General features: G+C 40.9%; 1 long non-coding RNA gene across 1 annotated transcript in view; it reads right to left on the reverse strand.

Annotated features, from left to right (window-relative positions):
* Positions 1-10996: 10996 nt before the first annotated feature.
* The window catches only part of LOC307216167, a 35484-nt gene continuing 31835 nt past the window's right edge, over positions 10997-14645 (reverse strand). Inside the window, exons 2-3 of the long non-coding RNA XR_013838969.1 lie at positions 12902-13071; positions 10997-11855 (exon numbers count right to left, since the gene is read on the reverse strand). This is a non-coding gene — a long non-coding RNA (uncharacterized lncRNA). The remainder of the gene's footprint in view (positions 11856-12901; positions 13072-14645) is intronic.

Genomic DNA, 14645 nt, shown 5'->3' on the forward strand with positions numbered 1-14645 from the left:
TCACTATTTTTTACCCCTGCTTTCAACCAAATTTGACTGTTTAAATATAATGGGAAAGGACTGTGTTTGAATGAAGGCTTTACCTTCGTAAGTGGTTTTTCTTTATGTGTATCCACGGAATGAACTGAGAAAGAGCTGCCTAGCAGGCTGTATGAAGGACACTATTTTTATTTGGAGTTAAGTGAAACAGGATCTGAACTAACAAACTATTCCCTGTTATTTTTACTCGTTATTTTTATTTTTATTTTGATAGGGGAACAGTCTGGACTATTAAACATCATTTTGCTTCTTTCTCCTCTCTACTTGTTTTTTACACTTGAACTTAAATTTGGTACTTTTAAATACGGAGCCCTTGGTAACTTTTGGATTTATTATTGGATAGATTCTTCTGGACATTTTCTTTTATCTCCTCTCTTTGGAAATATTGGGTACCTTTGGATCCCCTATTAATACTGTGCTGGTCCAGGGGGGAGGTTACCGTGGGGCGAGGTCCAGGACCTGAGTTGAGGGTCAGCAGACAGTCCTCCACGGGTGAAGCGGGGTCCACAGCGAGAAGCCGGGCAAGGACAGGAACTCTGGGGGAACAGGACTGGATGCTGGCCAAAACAGCTCTTCAACAACGTTGCTCCCACAACCTGGGACCGGGCTGACTGGCCTTTATCTTCTCTGAGGCCAGGGGCGGCCCCGGCCCCCAGGAGACCCACCTCTCCTGGCCTTAAGGCGAGCACTCCTCCTGGGAGAAACCAGTTCCCTTCGCCTCTCTGCCCGGAGCCTCTGCAGTTCAGGAGAGGCTGAAGGGTTACTGGACCCAGGGGGAGACTCACTTGTAGGCACTGAGTCCTCAACCACCTCCGGAGCCAGAGTGGATTCACCTGGTGCCTGCTCCTGAGGATCCGGCACAGGTGCAGGCGCTTCAGAATCAAGGCCCTGCCCCAGCTCAGCCGGCCCTGGAGGCGGGGACTCCTGTGCAGGCTGGGATTCCTCCGGTTCAGCCTCTGAATCGGATTCCCAGGCCATCACAAATACCTTCAGTAATGTCGGCCATTTAATTGGATTATCTTTATTGGACTATAATATACAGCTATGGGATCTTACTGGACTATAATATACTATAATATACAGCCATTGGATTTTATTGGAGTATAATATACAGCTAATATACAGCTATTGGATATAATAATTTGGGCAACATTATAATTAGGGGATCTACTTTTTCACAACAAAGCGATATGGATTTAGCCTAAGTGGTGGCAAGAAGAAGGAAGAAAGGAAGAAAAGTTTTGGTGTGGGATTGGCCTCTTCAAAGTTTAAATTCATAGGTTAAAAGGTGTTCCGCCATACAAGTAGAAATTACATTTGAAAAATGTATTCAGTGAAAATTTGTTTATATAAGTTAATTGATATATAATTTCAAGTGTATGAGAATCTGGGAGGGGGAATTTTTTTATGTTTCTTTTTATCTTATATATCATTTGTGGAAAAATGTTTTAATGATTGCATATTTTGATTGAACATTTCATTACTATTGATTGTATATTAGGAAGAGAGAATATGGGTGGGAATGTCAGAAATTAATAAAACTCAAGAGGAGGTCTGGGACGCGATTTCTATGAATGAACTCAGGCAGAGAGAAGTGAATTTAAGACTGAGACTTGTCCCAGAGCTGCAAGGAGAAAATATTAAAGAGAAATTAATAAAATAAATTGCACAATGGATGGAGATGGATATAGAAGAGATGAGAAAATCTGTGCAAAGTGCATTTCGAATGAAGACAAGATCAGCTAAGGCAAGAAAGTTTCCAGGAGACTGCCTGATTACCTTTAAGGATAGGGAGATGAGAAACCAGATTCTCCAGAAGAATAGAGAGAAGAGATTAAATATCGAAGGAAATTATATAATTATTTTTAAAGACATCCCGATCAGGCTTCTTAAATGGAGAGACCCATATAAACCAACAGTACAGATCTTAAAAAAGAACAATATAGAATTCAGATGGGAATACCCGGAAGGGATTTCCTTTGTCTACAAAAGTAAAAGACATAGACTCACGAGCCTGGAAGAATTAGGGAAATTTTTGAGAAAGTATAAAGAGCTACGAAGCGAGGACGAAGAAGCAAGAGGAATGGAACCAGGAATGGAGGCTGCAGGAGGAGTGGATCCGGAGGAGATAGAAAAAGAAAAGAAAGAAGAGGAAGAGGAAGAAGAAGAAGAAGTGGTAGACGGATTATAAAATTTATAACAAAGAATTCAAAATGGCTAAGATGGAGTTGAATTTATGGACTTGGAACATCAATGGGATTAACGATAAAAAACGGAATAAAATCGAACAACATTTAAAAAAGAGAAATTTGGATATTATCTGTCTACAAGAAACTTTTGTAAATAGACTGAAGCAAAGAGCTTACAAGTTAAGGTCTTGGAAAATCTTATGTAAAGGATTAAACTTGCATCGATTGAAATTATTAGACCCCCCTTGGAAGCAGGAGAAGAGGGGGGAATTTTTGGACCGTGTATCCTGCAGGAGAGAGTGATTAGATTTAAATTCCCACTGCTCTGAACCTGGGAACGGACTGACAGTGATTGACGTTTTGGGAGAGTTCATTGACAGCGAAGAGAACAGATGTTGACTGTCGGTTGAATAAGAGAAATATATTGTTTCCATTGTCCGCTTCTGCGTTTAAAAGGGAGGAAAAGTAACTGAAAATTGAAACCAACTTTACTTTTTGAACTTTCTTTGAAAGGATTGATACAAGTGGAGACTGTTTCCCTCTAGAGGGAGCTTTTGAAACTGTTACAAGAATGGAGCTGGGAAATCTCCAGCTGCTTGATAAGAAGTGTGGGAACTAGAGATTGACCTTGGACATTCGAGAATGTCGACAGGAAAAGCCTTAGTAACTGCATTTTGCAAGACAAATTATCTGCTGGAACAGCTTCATAAAAAATTGGATGTTATGATTACTGAAAGTGACATTTAGGGACCAAAAGTGAGCACCAATACAGAAATTACTCAGGATTTGACACAGGAATCTATTTTAGCAGGACAAATTGCTGAAAAGGAGAAGGAGAAAGTTGCTGTTGTCGAACCTAAAGAAATACAAGGGGGAGCTTTAGTCTTACAGAGGCAAATCGAAGACTATAAGTTGAGGCCCTTTATGATTGAAACTAGAAAAAGCCAGACTTTGAAGATCGGAGCCTGGCCTGGCCTGGAAAAGGAAAGTTGGAAAGATTCCTCTATGCAGGGATTAACTGACTTTTGGAATATGGACTTGGGTCAGGAGGAGATTGGAGCTCGGGGGGCCTTTGGAGTTGGAGGAATTTTGAAATATGCCCTGAAATACTTTAATTTGGCTGACCTGTCGAGAGGGGGGGGGTGTTGTTGAATTGGAGTTTCCTCGAGATCTGCTCTTTAGCATCAAAGAACATGGAGAAGAACTGCAGAAGGGATGTGGAAAAGATTTAAGAGCCTCGGACATAAGATCTCCAGGTTGATGGACTGTATGGAGTGGACGGAAGTGTCTGGCAGAGCCCGAGACCGGGGAGAGGAGATGGTGGAAGAAGATTGGAAGATTTAAAGTCTATATATAGAAATATTGTAAAATTAATGAGTGACAGGAAAATGTTGGAATGAATTTTTATGGCCTTAGTAGAAATGCTATAAGGAGTTAAGTTTAAATAAGTATACCAATTTTAATGGAAATAAGATTAAAAATATGTTAAGACATTTTTATGATAGAAAATGGAGAAAGATGGAAAGGAATTGCTAAAACAATTAATGGAAGTGGAATACAAAGAGGGAGGTGAGAGGAGGTTGATGATATAAGGGAATGAAAGTTAGAATATGGAAAAGGAATGATGTATGTTTTTAAATTGGTGAGGTGTTGAGGTTGTGTTTTGTATATCGTATTGTATTTTATTTTTTCTTGTTCTTGTTCCTTTTTTTGTTTGTTTCTCTTTTTTTCTTTTTCCTTTTTAAAAAAGCAATAAATATTATTTTTTTAAAAAAGAAAAAGATAGTGCTCATTCCCTTGCTTATTGAATTTGGGGCAATATCATGGTATGATTGAAGTAGATTCTGAAGCCTGTGATACTCAAGCCAATGTAACTTTAAAATATTGACTAACAGTGTGGCCTTAACCATGTCTACTCAGAAGTAGGGATGGATGATTCGGTCAGTTTCAGTTCCCTCAATTTCTCATTTTTGCAACCTGAAATTCAGTCCAGTTTGCATATTTACTTTTAATTTGTTAACATTTTAGTGTGAGATTCTCTTAATAAAGGCATATCTGTATACAGTTTTGATTAATATACACACATTTGGAAGAAATTTTAGCCAGTGTAGGAGATTTTTACATGTTCTTTTCATTTGTGTGTATTCTCCTAATATTTGGTGCTGAGTAAATCTCTCTTTAGAAGTAAGTTCTACTTAACTCAATGTGGCTTACTCTTAGGTAAGTGGAATTATGATTGCAGTCTAAGTTCGGAAGACCATTCCCATTGTTTCCTCAGTGTACACTAGCCCCATTTCAATACTCATCAGAGTTCTATTGAACTGGCTAGTTGTGTCTTTTGTTGTTTGTCACCCTTTATCTGTGGTTTACAGTTGTTATGTGTGACTTGTTGGACATATCTGCAGTTGGGTGAGAGTACAGATGCTTGATGAATTTGATATTTATGGATTCAGATACAAACAGACTTAAACTTCACCTTCCAGTCCAGTGTGAGGATCTTTGTTCTTCCACCAGTTTTCATACTTCCCAAATGATCTGATCCAGTTATCCGCTGCAAAAAATGTATCAAAATACATTTATAAAACTTTATTTTAATACCAGGTTTTGGTTTCTTTTCTTTTCAAATGCAGATCATTGTGACTCATGGATGGTGCAGTCATGCAGTCAATCACATTAGCATTGCTTGTTTATATCTATTAATGCATAAACACTTTGATAATGGAACCCCTGGGTGGTTAAGTCCAGTCAAAGGTGACTTTGGGGTTGCAGTGCTCATCTCTCTTTCAGGCCGAGGGAACCGGCGTTTGTCCACAGACAGCTTTGCGGGTCATGTGGCCAGAATGACTAAACTGCTTCAACGTAACACTGTGACATAAACCAGAGTGCATGGAAATGCCATATACCTTCCCGCTGCAGAGGTACCTATTTATCTACTTGCACTGGTGTGCTTTAAACTGGTAGGTTGGCAGGAGCTGGGACAGGGCAACGGGAGCTCACCCTGTCATGTGAATTCAAACCACCGACCTTCTAACCAGCAAGCCCAAGAGGCTCAGTGGTTTAGACCACAGTGCAACCCGCATAAACAAAGAGCTTGTCAGACTGCACACACACATGTACAACCTTCAGAAAAGAGGTGAATTCCCAATGTTTATTTATATTAAGGATTGTGTTTAATGCCGTCATTCAGCTGCCAATAAGACTGCCATCTGTGGAATGAGGAAACCATTTCCAGCAACTCCCCCTCTTCTCTGCAGAGACACTGAAAACAATTCCCTTCCTATTCCACTGATGGAAGCTTTACCAACAGGGAATGACACCACTGAATGTAACCCTACGACTTTATTTAATAAAAGGTGTATACCACTTGATGGGGGGGGGGCGGAGAAGAGCATTATTTATTCTGCTCTTCCTTCAAGGAATGCCTGACAGTGTACAGTCCATTGTTTCCTTACAGCAGCCCTGTGACATAAGTCAGGCAGAGATATAGTGACTAGTCCAAATGAACTTCACATGGGTTGGACCTCAGTCATAGTCCAGCATAAAAGGTAAAGGTAAGGTAAAGGTACCCCTGCCTGTACGGGCCAGTTGTGTCCGACTCTAGGGTTGTGCGCCCATCTCACTTAAGAGGCCGGGGGCCAGCGCTGTCCGGAGACACTTCCGGGTCACGTGGCCAGCGTGACGAAGCTGCTCTGGCGAGCCAGCACCAGAGCAGCACACGGAAACGCCGTTTACCTTCCCGCTATAAAGCGGTACCTATTTATCTACTTGCACTTAAGGGTGCTTTTGAACTGCTAGGTGGGCAGGAGCTGGGACCGAACGATGGGAGCTCACCCCGCCGCGGGGATTCGAACCACCAACCATGCAATCGGCAAGTCCTAGGCAGTGTGGTTTTACCCACAGCGCCACCCGCATCCAGCATAGTCCACACTGAACCACACTGGTTGGCTTTTCATCAGTTCCACTTTCAAAACAAAGTCTGATAACCAAGAACTACAAAATCCAGAGAGATATTTGGATTGGATTGGATTGATCTTTATTACGGCCATTGGCCCGTCACACGACAGTTTCATACCAACATAATATACTTAAACCTCCAAATTTAAAATCGCTAAAACTTACAAAAGACAAACAAGCCAAAGCAGAACCAAAAACAAGGACCACCATCATACATTACAGTAAATTTGTAACCTAAACATCGGAGAGAGATATTTTGATGCGGTGAATTTTGTAGACATCTCTGGGTACAGATAGATCTTTTTCAATGTCAACTATACACATGTGGCATTCTAGTCACATAACTGCATCTCCTTCCTTTTACAAAACAAGACAATATATGTAATGAAACCTAAGTAGACATCAGCTCTTGTTGTCTTCAGCTGGGATATTAATACTATTCACAAACCTTGCTGCTTTGGATTTTTCTTTCTTCTACTAATGGCTCTGATTTAGAAAAGCGAGTCCAAATGCAAAAAGGCAGGATGGATCCCTTCCTTGAGTGCTCTTGGGAGCGAAAGAAGGACAGCAATATTAATGCAGTGTTCTGTGCCTGTCTAACCAAATTTTGTGCTTAGTTACATGCCTGCCACTGAAATAAAAATCTAGCTCAGAGGATCGAAATAGGTTGGAATGGTTCCCAATACATTTTTTTTAAGCCCCACATTATTTCTCTTTGCCTTGGCAAGCAATGTTGGAAGACTAACTTGAAAGCAAAAGGGTTACCAAGATGACATCTGACCAAAGTGTCTGAACAATCTTTGTATCAACTGATTCCACAAGTTCAGAATACCCTTTGCCAAGCATTATGCTCTGGGCTTTTGTCTTTGGAATAGAAATGGAGAAGCTGTGGTCTCCAGATGTTGTTGGATGTCAACTCCCATCAGCCCCAGCCAATGATCGGGGGGGGATGGGCCTGGAGGCTGGCAACATCTGGAGGGCCACAGCTTATTTGCTGGCAAAATTTGGAGCTAAACGGCAAGAAGAAGTAGCTCATAGTAGGCATATGATGCCATTAAACATTTACAACTCTTTAAGGACACTTCCATATGGCAGTTTAGGACTAGACTGGCATTATTGCAGGTGTATACAGCAACTTGTTCTTGACACAGTGATAGTGCTTTAGTGGTGGATATATTCTGCTTCGGTTTGTTCTATAATACCTCCCCAATGCTGCTACATCATTGATGTCTGGAGGGGCTATAGAGTAACAAAACTGCAGACAAAATAAACCAGAACATTTGTAGTTTTAAAAAATTGTGGATTTCAGCAGGAAATGTAGTGGTTGGGGATGAAGCAGTGTGACTCCCCAAAAATACTTGCAGGCCTGAACAGTATTGGAGGCAGCATTGCTTGTGACTGTGATAGTATTAGGAGCACAACTGATCATGAATGCACAATTTAAAAAGATTGTGGAGTGTTCTGCAGTGGCTATGCGATGCATTCCTCATAAAAATGCCATTTGATATTCCTCTCCCTGTTTAATCTGAATTTACCTTTTATTTTACTTGTTGTGTTTTTTTGTGGAAATTGTAAACCCTGATTCAATGGGAATGTGGAAGCTGCACAAAACCTGCATCAATGAAGAACACTGAGTCCAGTACCAGAAAATACAACAATTACTTTTCTCATTCCCCCACCCCCACCGAACTATCCTTCTGAGAATTAAATCCATCAGTTTCAATTAGATATATAAAAACCACCATCTCCATCAGAGTAATTTCTTGGGACTCAAAGTTTTTTCTTTCTCAATAAGTTATACTGCAACATTTCTCAATTTGTAAGCCAGAGATAATTTATTATGTGTACACACACACACACACTTCATTATCAAAAAGACAAATGGTTTTATTTCTTATTTTGCACAATGGTAAGCAGAAATGATTTAGACTGGTGAGAAAAATGATGTCTGGAGGAGATTTAAACAAACCAACTTACATTGCAATCCTTTACATGCCTTTTCCAAAGTCCCATTTAGTTCAGGCAGGCTTGATCCCAGGTAAGAGGGTATGGGATTGCAGACTTAAGAGTGTGAAGAAAGGATCACAATCATTAAATGGTTAACAATTTGCCATCAACACATCACCTGAACAATCGATCCAATTTCTACAAACTAACATTAATGTGCTATCTAGAAGTGCTAAAGAGCATATTAACCCATTTTGGGGGCCACTAGGTGGCGCATCGGAAGATGGCTGACAATAACATCTCTCCGACCCACACGAGGTAATTTGGAGGCTATGATGGGGGTAATTAGCCTCCTTAACCCCCCCCCAGGATTATGGGGAGGGACGGCCCTTGCCTGCTGTGCCCTATACCACCCCTGAATTTGTGGGGGTGGGGGCTCTAGGCACAAAGCCCTCCTGTGGGATTTTCGGCACTTCTCGACGCCGTCCCCGATTCGCGCCGCTGGTTGCAATGATCTTTAAAAGAAATAATTTGGACATGATTAATTGCACATACATCAAGGAAAAAGGGGATTAAATAATGCTGACAGAAGAGATCTCTGATAACAAGACAACAATAAAATATGAGAAGAACGTCAAGATACGGTAATGACTGAGGGGGGAGGGGGGGAAAAACCTGCCTCTACCTTTTTATGTGATTTAACAAGAATCCCCCTCCCCGAATGAGTCAGAAATTAAGGACATAAGCTGTGGATTTAAGGCTGTGTGGAGATAAACTTTCGATCCAAAGCAATGTTTCAAGATGAAGCTGGAAAGCTAAGAGTTTTGGAGTGACGCAGTCAGGAAAAAATGCCGTTCGCCATTTTGTGAGGCATTGTGGGAGCTCTTGGGTCTGGGAGGAGAAAGAGAGAAATAGAGTTGTTTACATATCGTGAATCAACTCCTCGGTGGGACTTAAGAGCGACAAATGCCAAAATTTACGATGGATAAAGTGATGTTATCTACGAAGGAGATATATGGAAACCATCTGGACTTAGTGAAGGAACGGGAAATCCACACAGGATTATTACACTTGCTATCGGCTTAAGGAGACTAACAGAAGAGATCGTAAAGGAAAAAGAGAAATTATACGAACAAGATATGATGTGGCAACACCAAGATAAGACTGGATAGAATTATGAACTTTGTTTGGACTGATTGGGACTGATTTGGACGTTAACGCAGTAATAAGAAGATGATCTGAATTCCCCTTTGGATCTTGAAGTACGGGTTCCCCCAACAAAATTTAAAAATTTGGCTTTGTAATTCGGAATTTATATGATGTGATTTAATTTGATGTGATTGGCCAGTTAATAAAAATTATTTAAAAAAATAAATAAATAAAGAGCATATTAACCTTGGGAAGTAAACACTTATAATAGAAAAAAAAGTATGTGGCGATGTGATGGTTTTATGAATTGCAAGGAATATTCTCAGGAAAGCATCTTTTATGATGTTCAGTTAAATTATTCGCTATGGGTAACTATTATTTTGCATTGCATAAACCAACCACTCAGGCATGAGATTGAAATCATGTTTGCAATAATTAAAAATATGTACATGGATTTGTGCTCGAGTATCCAAGATTAAACTGTACATTACAAGGACATAGTTATTTGCCTGTTCTAGTAAGCTATGCCTAGGAGATAAGTAGATGCTTCCTACCACTCTGTATGCTTGTAACTTCCTTGTTTGCTTATGAAAATTGTGGGAAACACACAGTTCAATGACACCTGCTTTGCATGCCAAGTCCTAGGTCCCATTGCTGGCACTGCCCATTAAAGGGAGTTCCTCTACATAAGAAGTACCTCTGCTTGGAACCTTTGAGAGCTACTGCCTGGATAAATGAATACACTGTTTCTGACTCTGTATAGGAAGTTTCATATATTCACATATTTTTCTTTCATTCATTGCTTGATTATGTCTGAAGATGTACACGAATCCGATAAATTTTCCTGAACCTCAACTTTCCGAAATTCTAAAGCAATAACATCACTATAGTTCCATTTAAGGCTGTGCATAGTCCCCCACCCCATCCGGACCTGGGCTCCCGAATCGGGACCACCTGACCCAGGACAACACGATCCATTCCTGAAATATTTTGGGAGTTGGGCTGATCTTTAATAAGGACTGATCTTTTAAACATATGGATGAGGGGAGGCAGGGGAAGGAGGGACATTATCTATTTCCCCACCTCTCAAATGAAAACAAGGAGGTTCAATCCTGCAAGAGAAGCAGCATCCTGCTGCCCACAGAGGATTCAGTTCTGTGGAAGCACAACTTCTCAAGAGGCTTCCCTCTTGCAAAGCAGCATTCTTCAGGATTAGACCCCCTGCTCTTGATCAGAAGGAAGGAAGGAGCATCCTACAGCCTGCAGGATTTAATTCTATCCATCCTTAAGGAAATCAGCCCTGAGTGCTCACTGGAAGGACAGATCGTGAAGCTGAGGCTCCAATACTTTGGCCACCTCATGAGAAGAGAAGACTCCCTGGAAAAGACTCTGATGTTGGGAAAGATGGGGGGCACAAGAAGAAGGGGACAACAGAGGACGAGATGGTTGGACAGTGTTCTCGAAGCTACCAGCATGAGTCTGACCAAACTGCGGGAGGCAGTGGAAGACAGGAGTGCCTGGTGTGCTCTGGTCCATGGGGTCACGAAGAGTCGGACACGACTAAACAACTGAACAACAACAACAACATCATCTCCAACCAGCATGGCCAATGGCTAGGAATGATGGGCGTTGTAGTGCAAACATCTGGAGGACTACCCTTAACTTAGATGGCATTTTGTTTAGAATAGAAACACAGGACTATCAAATAATAGTGAAACTGCAATAGGTTTGTTATATATCACAACTATGGCAAATAGCCTAATCCATGTAGATGGTGCACTTGCAGGCAGGGATGGGTAAGGAATTTCATCGGGCAAATTCCTTCCTGAATTGGATCTGATCCACATCTCAAGGACCAATGTGCAGATCAGAACACAGTTTCCCACCAGATTTCACACACCTGTGGATTTTGTGGTGGAGTTCTTGACTTTAAAAAAAGAGCAAAAGCAAAATGCATATGAAATTGGTATTTTAGGATTGGATGCATTTAGAAATGAGTACTTAGAGAGAAAATTTGCATATGTATTTAAATATAAATTGTGTGAATTAAACAAAAATGCAGATTAATGTGGAAATTGGACAGAAAAGACTTAATGAATACACCTGCCCATCCCTTTGGGTAGCACGCAAGAACAAATTTTAAAGACTAGTTGGTATCAATTAGGCAATTCCAGAGAAAGTAATTTGAAAACCTCAGCCTAACTCTCTAGTTTTACTCCCATCTGGGGACGTATACCCCAATTACTTCCTTGACACGCTGGATTTTATCCTTACGTCCATACTTTAATTATACAGATGGAAGCTTGATGAAGTAGAACAGTGATGTGCCAAAGGTCACTGCAGGAGAAGCAGAACAGAAGTTCCCCAAATGACAAAGTGAATTTCTCTTCACGCTGTAACGTTATTCACTGATTAATTACCGATCTCTTTTAAGTCACCTCTAGAACTTTCAAGCCTCGGTCAAGATCCTTATGCTGCATCTTGAGCACATTCATTCCTCTGTCTCTGCAAGAATGATGAGAAGCACCTTTCTGTTGCCTCCATACTCAGCATCTCAAACGGAATAACAAAACAATCCTATGGAGGTTGTAAGGGAAGCGAGATTCCTTGGAGGAGAAACTGCAAATTTATAAGCCCTGTCAGGGTGGAAAGTGTGGTGGAGTAGTCTGATCCACTCTCCCACAGATGGGTGTTTCCTAATTTTCCTCTGATTGACTGTAGTGTTGGGGTGGTGGTGAAGGGAAATTCATGCTGCCAGCTCCAGAGCTGTTGAAGGCATTTTTTCCTGCCAAGTTTAGGTGCTTGTAGGTATGGGTGATCAATTCAATTCAATTTGCATTCATACTTTCTGAAACAACATGCAAGCTGAGACACAAGTCATCCTTCAAAACGTACACTTCTCTGCACTTTCACAACAAAGTTTTTCAGCCAGGAAGTGTTTACGAAAAGTTACATCTGAGGTGCGCATACAGATGCATGAATTGTTGGGGGGGGGGAATGCATCATATTGCAGAAAAAGGGCTTTGCAAAGGTGTGTATATTGCATGCAAAATATGTCTACATTTGCAGACATCTACATTGAAATATTGACGAGGACATTTAAAAGAATAAGAATAATCACAAGCAAACGTGGAAATGTGGAAAACTTAGTTTGAAATTGGAAAAATGAGAAACCGAGAGAAACCAAAATTGACTGAGTCACCCATCTCCAGATACGTAACTGTCAGGGGATTGAAAGGACTTTGTATTCCTGAAGGAACACAAGGCCAACTCTGATCGGCCCTGGCACGCCCCTTTTCAGCTGTACTGTCATCAGAACACTGATGGAGGAGGGGAAACATGGGTGGGGTCACTTTTTGCCGCCGCAATAAAAAAAGTCTCTGGCTGTGGAGCTTCTCCTCCTGACCACAGACTACCTCTCCTATGCCCTCTCCCAGGGAACTAAGGATTGGTTTGGTTTTCTTTCAACTGGTTTGATAAAACGGCTTGAATATTTCTGCATGGTCTCTTTGAAACCATCTGTGAAGGAGCATAACGTTGTCTTTGTTTGTTCATGAATGTAAATTAGAAGTAAAAGCCTCTCAATTTTCATTTCATTGAACTTGACTGAGTACGGCACTTACATTTTCTGAATGGCCCCTTGCTGCTGCTTTTAAAAATGTCTGTCGGTTCGTTGTACAGCATCGTAATTTCTGTTGCATGGGGAGCATTTTATGATGGCTGCGGTGTTCACAGTAGTACAAGCATGGCTTCTGGCAACGCACATCCTACCCAAGTCACTATTAGGAGGATTCTAAAGATAAGGAGGGAAGAGGAAAGAGGAAAGAGGAAAGAGAAAAGCATTGCACACAAACATTTTAGCTTCACAGCTGGGGTACATCAGTTCTAAACTATTAAAAACACCCAGAGAGAAAGAGAGAGAAAGTTTATCTGCTTTTAAGTCATCACATTATGTACCAACTAAATCCCTTTCCTAATAACAAAACCCAGCAAAACAAATTGGTGAAAAAATAAGTTTGATCACCCCTGGTAATTTAATAAACCTTTGCGCAATTGATTTTAAACAGGACTCCCCGCTGACCAAGTTCTGTCTAAAAAAATCAATGCTGAGATATAGTGTTTTGTTATTAAGACCACAGAGATCTCTTAAACTGTTGTTTGTAGGTTTTGAGTGTTGACTTCATAGAACGGCTTAATGGTTTTGAGGCTTAGTATTTAATACTGAAAATTATAGCATTCACATCAATCATTTACCTGATTCCCTTGCAGCCATCTTTAAATTATAATTTGCTTTGATGGGAGCTGTGACTTCAGGAACACCATGGTGAATTCCATATATTTTGATGACTTGAAACTATGTGGACTAAAAAGCTAACCACCATTTCAAAAGTGCAGTTTCATTTCCACTACTGTACACCATCATCAATGGGTCATAGTCAACTAGGTTTTAGCCAGAGCAGATCCAGGGAAATTAATGACTAAGTAGGGTCCATTAATTCCAACAGGTCTACTCTGAGTAAAAATTAAATGATTACCACCCAAATATTATGCAGGGAGTCTCGCCTGGTGTCTTCATTATACATCTTTAGGTGCCAGGCGAAAACGTTCCTCTTCAACCTTGGGCTGATTAACATTCCATATCATTTTACATGCATTTATTGGGGGGGGGGGTAACCATATTTTGTATTTTTATCCTGTACTTTTATGCTTTGAATCGCCCTGAGATCTTCAGAAGAAGGGCAGTATAAAAATGTATTGCATAAAATAATAATAATAATAATAATAATAATAATAATAATAATAATAAATATAAATTCACAGAATGATTTCTTATTTAGGTTCTTGATTCACATACACATCTGGCCATAAGAAAAGCCTGTCATAGCTGCAGGAAGGACTGGAAGGGCCCATCACAGGCCATGGAATATTGAGGGGATCATTGAAAATTTTGGGGGGCCTTGATCCCTGGTTCCCTGCCCCCCAATGGCTCCTTGTTGTGGAGACTTATTATGCATCCAATGACAGTGATGGATCTAGGAGTAGTCCCAGATTACATACCTTTTTCTTCAGAGGAACTAAACTCCAGAGCAACTTAACTGCCAAAACTTCATCTGGGAACCACCCACCAACAGAGCCTGCGATTACCGTATTTTTTGCTCTATTGGACGCAGTTTTTCCCCTCCAAAAATTGAGGGGAAATGTGTGTGCGTCCTATGGAGCGAATGCAGGCTTCTGCCATAGCCGCGCGCAACCCCTCCGGCAGGGAGAAGCTGCTCGGGGCTATGGCTTCTTTAGCCCTGCGCAGCGTCTCCTGGCAAGGAGAGGCTGCACAGGGCTAAAGGGGAAGCCAAAGCAGTGAGCGGGATC

The sequence above is a fragment of the Podarcis cretensis genome, assembly GCF_951804945.1.
Source record: "Podarcis cretensis genome assembly, chromosome: 5".
In the NCBI taxonomy this organism is placed as follows: Eukaryota; Metazoa; Chordata; class Lepidosauria; order Squamata; family Lacertidae; genus Podarcis; species Podarcis cretensis.